This window comes from Egretta garzetta, unplaced genomic scaffold (genome assembly GCF_000687185.1).
Source record: "Egretta garzetta isolate BGI_Z169 unplaced genomic scaffold, ASM68718v1 scaffold770, whole genome shotgun sequence".
In the NCBI taxonomy this organism is placed as follows: Eukaryota; Metazoa; Chordata; class Aves; order Pelecaniformes; family Ardeidae; genus Egretta; species Egretta garzetta.
This window is the reverse complement of record NW_009258389.1, coordinates 53,182-60,058: the sequence shown is the minus strand read 5'-3', so window position 1 is coordinate 60,058 and position 6,877 is coordinate 53,182.

Genomic DNA, 6,877 nt, shown 5'->3' with positions numbered 1-6,877 from the left:
AACGGGAGGAAGAACTTCTTGACTTTGAGGGTGCCCGAGCCCTGGCCCAGGCTGCCCAGGGGGGCTGTGGAGTCTCCTTCTCTGGAGATCTTCAACCCCTGCCTGGACGCTGTCCTGTGCCCCCTGCTCTGGGTGAGCCTGCTTGGGCAGGGGGGTGGCACTGGGTGAGCTCCCGAGGGCCCTGCCAGCCCCGGCCATGCTGGGATTCTGGGATTCTGTGAGACGGGCTTGCTCGCGGCCAGCAGCACGGCCAGCTCAGCGCTGGTGGTGACAGCAGCAGGGACCGAGAAGGGCATGATGTAATTTTCAGATCCGTCAGGAAGTTTTCAGCAGCGATGCCTGGAAAAAAAACCCAGCATTTTTCCTTTGAAAAAGGGCACATTTGCTCTGGTTTCAATGAGAAAGAAATAAATAGAAAGCCTGGTAGTGACTGTCCTTAATTGATTAGTCATTTCTGCAGATGATAATTGCACATCAAAAGCCTGAGATCCTACTGTTTCATGCAAATGTCCTTACGAATCACAGCAAGGCACGGGGGAAGCGGGTACAGGAAATAAATCCTTTAGAAGCTTCCCAGGAGAATCTGGAGCTCCAGTTTCATTCTCGCAGGAAAACAATTTTGCTCCTGACGTGCCTGGAAGAAATATCTTCAACCTCAGCCCCTTCCCGAGCACCAGGAGCGGGAGGACACCTGGGGAGCGCCCGGGCCAGGGGTTTCCCGGCCAGGGGAAGGCGATGCTTGGTCAGACACCAGCAGGGAACCTGGGGATGCAGATGCCTGCGGAGCCGGGGGCTGAGGCGCTGCTGGCCAGGCTCGCCGGGCCATGGTAGCACCCCCGGCAAGACCCGGCGCACCAGCACCCCGAGGCTGCCAAGGCCAAAGTCTGGGGATGGAGAGAGGTGTCCAGGGGAGAGAGCACATCAGTGGCTGGACTAAAATTGGGAGACGGACCTCCTGGCCCTCCTGCTTTTTGTGCCTCACCCCCATTTTAAGGACCCTCCTGCACACTGCGGTTTTCCGCGCTCTCTGGCGCATGTCGGGGGAGCTGCTAGCCCTGGTGTCTGGCAAAAGAGGCTTGTGAGCATGACTCAGGCAGCCTCCAAAAGCAGCGACGAAAAACAAGAATCTGCTGTGAGCTGCATCTTGATTTTTAAGCCCATCTCGTGATGTTTTGCAGGGCCAAAGCACGGGTCTGTAACACCTGCAGGTGCTGCTGGGTGCTCATAACCAAACCGGCCGTTTTGCAGTGGACACATCCTCACCGCTGGGGTCACGGAGACCCTCTTGCCTGGAGGGAGCAAGGCCCCCCCCTGCATCCCCAGGGCTGCATCCCGGCATGGGGGAACTGCCACGGGGGGGGGTCAGGTCTCGTTTGGGCCCTTGCAAAGGCTCCAGGCTGCCCTCACACCCACCCCCTCACTGGCCAGCTGAACCCCGAACCCACGATCCCCCCAGGACCCCGTTTCCCGAGCATCCCAAGCAATGGTAGGCGAGGCAGCCCCGGGGGGTGAGAGCAGACCGTGCTCCCCTGTCTGCCCCCACCGGAGCGGCGTTGGCTTCCTCAGGCCAGAGCAGTGGTCAGAGGTCTGCAGAGCAACAAGCCCTACGTGGAGGATGACTATGGCCAAGTGAGGAAGCGTTTATGGTTGCAGAGAAGCCATTCTGCAAATCCCTCCAGCCTAATCTCCTGCTCCGTGGTCCCTACAGCTTACAGCGAGAGCAGGGAGCTGGATTTGACCCTCTCCCTGGTCCTACCGAACTCCATGTGCCCAGCTTCCTATACGCGTATCGCCTTCAGCGTGAGGCAAAAACCTGCTGGCATTTAATTATTCCTTCGTCTCCTCATCACCGTCACTGATGAGGTCACCGACGAAGCAGCGCTTTGACTGAGTTCCCCTCCCGACCCCCTGAAACAGCCACAGCAGCCGGGTTCAGATCCATTGCCTTCGGATGTCTTCGGCGCGGAGGGCTGCTGAGGGCTCCTTCCCTCCTCGGAGTCAGCGAAGAGAAATCGGGACTTTCAGGGCGTGAGTCATCTGACCTATTTAGCCACCCTAGGAAGAGATGAATGCGTCCTTAAGAGGGCTCGCTTCCTTCCACTGTCTAGACAGCCAAGCTCTCGACTGCAAACACCTACCCGGCACCCTTCCCAGGCTGGGGAGGGACGCTGGCTTCTTGGGGGGTCACGGCACAGGCAGGGGGTTGGATCGCACCTGGGCATCCTCGGAGGCGTTTGAGCTTGGCCTAACTTTGCTCGCCCTGAAGGCAAGGGAAGATCTCAACCCCAAAAGGGTGAAAATCCCCTTCTGGAAAACCTTCTCTGCCTCTAAGGGAGGGTTTCGCGGAGCTGAGCTTGCTCTGGCCGCGCTGGCCCTAGCAGAGCATGGGACAGGCTGTTTCAGCTCTGGTCAACATCTGGCTGTCTCAACCAAGAAAAAGGGGCTTTTTGTTCTAGGCTAAACCAGCAAGAGTGGCTCAACCATCCAGGTGGTGCAGCTACGTGATGGTGACCCAGTGCTGCCACCGGTTCCACCTGGAGCCCTGCACTCGATGGCGCGTGCCACGGTACGCTTGAGCCACTGGAGTCTACTTGGTCTTCACATGGCTGCGAAACAGAAGAGGTTGTGCAGTTTGAAGAACCGCCCCAGTCTTAGGAGAAATCCCAGTTCCTGTCAGCTCTGGTGATTCCTGGGACCGTAACGACTCTCTTCACACAGGAGAAAGAAAATGTCGAAGCAAGCAATTACCATTGTTTCAGATCGTCATGGTCTGTAGGCCACCCACCTGTGCTTCTCTGCTAATCCCACGTTACGGTTCAGCTCCCCAGCTCTCCCTCAGCCTTCCTCTACAGCACCACAGCCCATAGGGATCCCTAGAGATCAGTAAGATGTAGTGGCATGAAGTGACGAGGACAGGGGAGGCTTGGGAAGGTGGCACTGTACAAAGCAAAAGGGCTCCAACATAGCTAAAAGAAGGCTGCACATCTAGGAATGGAGCTGGCTGGCTGTGTCCAAAAAAGAGGGACTTTGGCACTGCGAAGAGCCAATGGGTGACAAATGGCCTAAAGTCATCTTTTGTTCTAAAAGCAGGGGAAGAGTGAGTCACAGCGGGGCTTGGAACCACGTCTGTGCTCCACAGCCCTGCGGCGGATCCTGAACTGGCTGAGGCGTTGGGACGTACTGTGGAAAGCATGCTCTGATATCACCGATGGTACTAGTAGGACTCCAAAACCAGTAACCCAGCCTGGGAAAAGGCTCTATGGTGGGAGACACGGAGATGGCACGTTTTTAAGCAGGCCCAGAGGCTGAGAGGGCTCTTGAGCACAGGTCTAGCCTAGCAAAACCATCCCACCAAGGGATACTTGCGGCTAGAGGCCACGGGTTCAGCCCGAGGCTAGAAGCTGAAGCCAACAAATTCAGATGGGAATAAGGGAGATGCCGCTGACCGTGGGGTTCCTTAGCCACCAAACCTACGTGGAAGGACTTCATGCTCTGGGAGTGCTGTGAGGGAAAAGCTTTAGGTCAACAGAAGACACCTCTGGGCCAGAAGAAGCTACAGGGCTCTGCCCATGGGGAAGTGCATGGAATTCCGGCCTGTAACACACACGGAGCGGCCAGAGGCGCCAGCCTGAGGCAGCGATTGCTGGTGCTATGGCCCAAGGTCACCCTTTTGGGGCCAAACCCACCGCCAAGGTGCCTTCCATGGCTGGTGGGAAGCAACAGCCGCAGCCAAACTGCAGCTGCTCCTGCAGAAGGTGTCCATTGCCCTCTGGCATCGCCCCGTCTCTTCCGGCACTAGAAGAGGCTTTGGGAATCTGTCGGAATCTCTGTGGAGCGACTGAAATTCCCCAGACCTTGGGGGTTTCTTACCTCAGTCCCTCCCTATTTTGCTCCTGCCCTTTCCTTTGGGAGCCCACCCTTCCTCCGGGATCCGGGAGAGCCGCAGCAGGGAGGCACACGCTGAGATTTCTGAGGTTTTCTTTGAGCATCGGGAAGGGGCTGCCAGGGGAGATCTCATGGAGCTCAAAACGATCCCCCCAACCCTCAGCCCATGCCAGCGCCAGCCCAAGCTCCCAGCACCCCGCGGCCAGCAAGAGCCCAGAGCCTGAGCCCTGCCCCGGCCGTCACAAAGACAAGAATGAGACCACGTTCAAAATTAATATATATTTTTATTGAATAGTTGCTCTAAGTGGGCTTGTGAAGCCACCCATAGAATTACTTCTTTCATCTCAGCAGTGGTTCAGTAACAGTTATCAGCTTTGCAAGAGAAGGAAACCAAACAGAAGAGGGTGCATTAAAATAAATAGGTTATTTTTTTTTCTTATCTTTAAAATAAACTTTTCAAATAAATACTTTGGTTGTTTTTTTTTTTTATTTTATTTTTTTCCCTTAAAAGGTACAAGAGTATTGTCAAAAAACAGCCATCGGGTTATAAACATATATTATACCTTATAGAAAGGAACCCAAATGAAGACAGCTGGGGGAGGGATCTCTTTATACACTGTACAGAACCCTTTGTACCAGTTAAATGGAGAATTAGAGGCTTCGGGTCTTGGTACGAGGCTCCCCTTTGAAGCCACGGGTGATCCGTCTTCTCAGGAGAACTTTGTGCGGAGGACACCGGGGGAGGCAGGAGGCTGCGGCCGCGCCGCCCGTCCGCGGAGCATGGCGACAGCCGGAGGGAAGGGCTGGGAAAGGATGGGCAGCGGGGAAAGGGAGGGGGACGGGGGAAAGGGGCTCCGCGGGGACAGCACCGGGCCAGAGACCCCACCAGAGACCTCGGGCTGCTTCCCCCCGCCTGGCCCTCACACATCCACTCTGCCCCCACTGAGGCGTGGGATCTCCTCCCACCCACCCACCGCCCCAAATGCCCGCAGTCCCCCTGCAAGGGCACCCATCAGCCTCCCTGGCTTGCGCCCCCCGGGGGTCCTTCTGCCACATCACCCCCAGCGGGACCACAGAGCCCACCAGTGCAAGCTCCCAGCCTGCACTCTGGGAGAAAAGACTTTGCAAGAGATCATCCCGGCGCGCACTGAGACGGACCCCAAGCAGGCAGAGCCCAAGGAGGTCGCAGCTCTGGTTTGGCCCACACGGACCAGATGCCGACCAGCAGCCCCCAGCTGCTGCAAGCATCCCACAGGTCTGGGCTCCGCGGGCTCCTCGATGGGGACAAGCCTGAACCGCATCCTATTAAAGACCAAGAAGGAGCTCCGGGGTGTGGGCACATCCCCTAGCTGCTTGCCTCACATGCTGGTCCCAGTTAGACCTTCCAATATCTGAAGACCTCTCCAGCCTCGAGATGCCCAAGGGCCAGAGACAAGGAGCAAACTAATGAAGTGGGTGCTGGAAACAGCAATTTTGGGTCATGGGCTGCTCCTTCCCAGCCCAGCCCTGTGAACCTCGCAGCAGCTCCTCTCACCCGCTGCTCGACCCTCCTTATCGCACTAAAGCAGCCGCTCAGGACCCGTTACCCTGTGCCTTGGCATCTTTCAGTCGATGACACTTCCCTGCCAGTCTTTGGGTTGGGGACACATGGGGATGAAGAGCGAACTCCATGGGCTTTTATGGGAATCTGAGAGCAGAGTCCCAAAGAGCTTCCCCCCTGTTCTTCAAGGTACGTGGCTGGCACCGAGCTTTCTCAGGGACGGGTGGGCAGCAGCCCAAGGACCACTTCTACCCTTCCACCAGGAGGTTTGGGGGAGCTGGGATGGATGGGAGGTTCCACCTCAGTCCCCAGCGAACTGTCCTCACCATGATCACGCGTTTCCCAGTAGGGAAGGAGGGGAGCCGGGACCAAGGGAAGCCTTGGAGAAAGCAAACTCCAGCAGGAGCTCTTGCCTGGATGGAGCTTTGGAGGCCTGGGTGGGAAGAAGAGGCTCCTGCCTGGGGTGCGGAGCAGGGGGAGCTCAGGTCCTGCTCAGGAGCTCCTGCCTCCTGCTCCTTTGGCACCTGAGTCCCTCTTCCCCTGCCTAAATCTGCCCTAAGCCCTGCACATTTCCTGGCAAAGGAGCCCACAAACCGGTAGAGACGCACAAGATGGAGAAACAGTCCCTCGCCAAGCGGATCACATCCATCCCCATCAGATCGCAGGGGCGCCGGCAAAACAAGAGGACTCCATGTGTGACTCTCCCCAAAGAAAACCAAAAAAGACACGTCAGGACAGAGAGAAACCCAAACTGCCAGGACAAGCAGCTGCAAACAAACATCTGGAGCAGATGCGATCTGACTCACTGCAGGGTGGGGCAGGAAAGGGGCTCACAACCCCAACCAAAATTGGAGCCCTCTCTGCAGGGAAACCAAGCTGCCTGGCAGCCGGAGACGGGGAGGGAGCAGGATGGATCTGGTCTGAAGATGTTAGGAAAAGCTCAGGGGAAAAAAGAAAAAAAAAAAAAAAAAGCAAAGCCATGATCAGAGGCTACCCACAGCCTTCCTGACACCAGATGAGCTTGGCAAACTGGAGCTGGCCTCCCTGGAGAGCTTCTGGCAAATCCCAACCCGTCCAAGCAAGGCACGGGAGCCGCCGCAGCCGGAGCGGGAAGCAGCAGCCCCAGGCAAAGCCACCCGCCCCCACGAGCAGGGCAGGGGCCCACGGCTCTCAACCCCTCCAGCCCATGGAGCTGCACAGCCCGGTCGTGGCTTTGCGTTTCGCCCTCAGCCAAAGCCCTGCGCTGGCCCGACAGCCCTCGGTGCACATCGGGGCGCTCTCCTCCTCGCCCATTCCCTTCTCCGTCTTCCCCATCTCATAAAAAAAACCCCCATCTCTCGCAGGTTTGTCGTTTCTTGGAGAGGAGACAGGCGGGAGAGCTGGCCAGACTCCTCAGCCCTGCACCCAGGCGATGGCACAGCTCCCCGCTAGAATTGGGGCTTCCGCACCGAC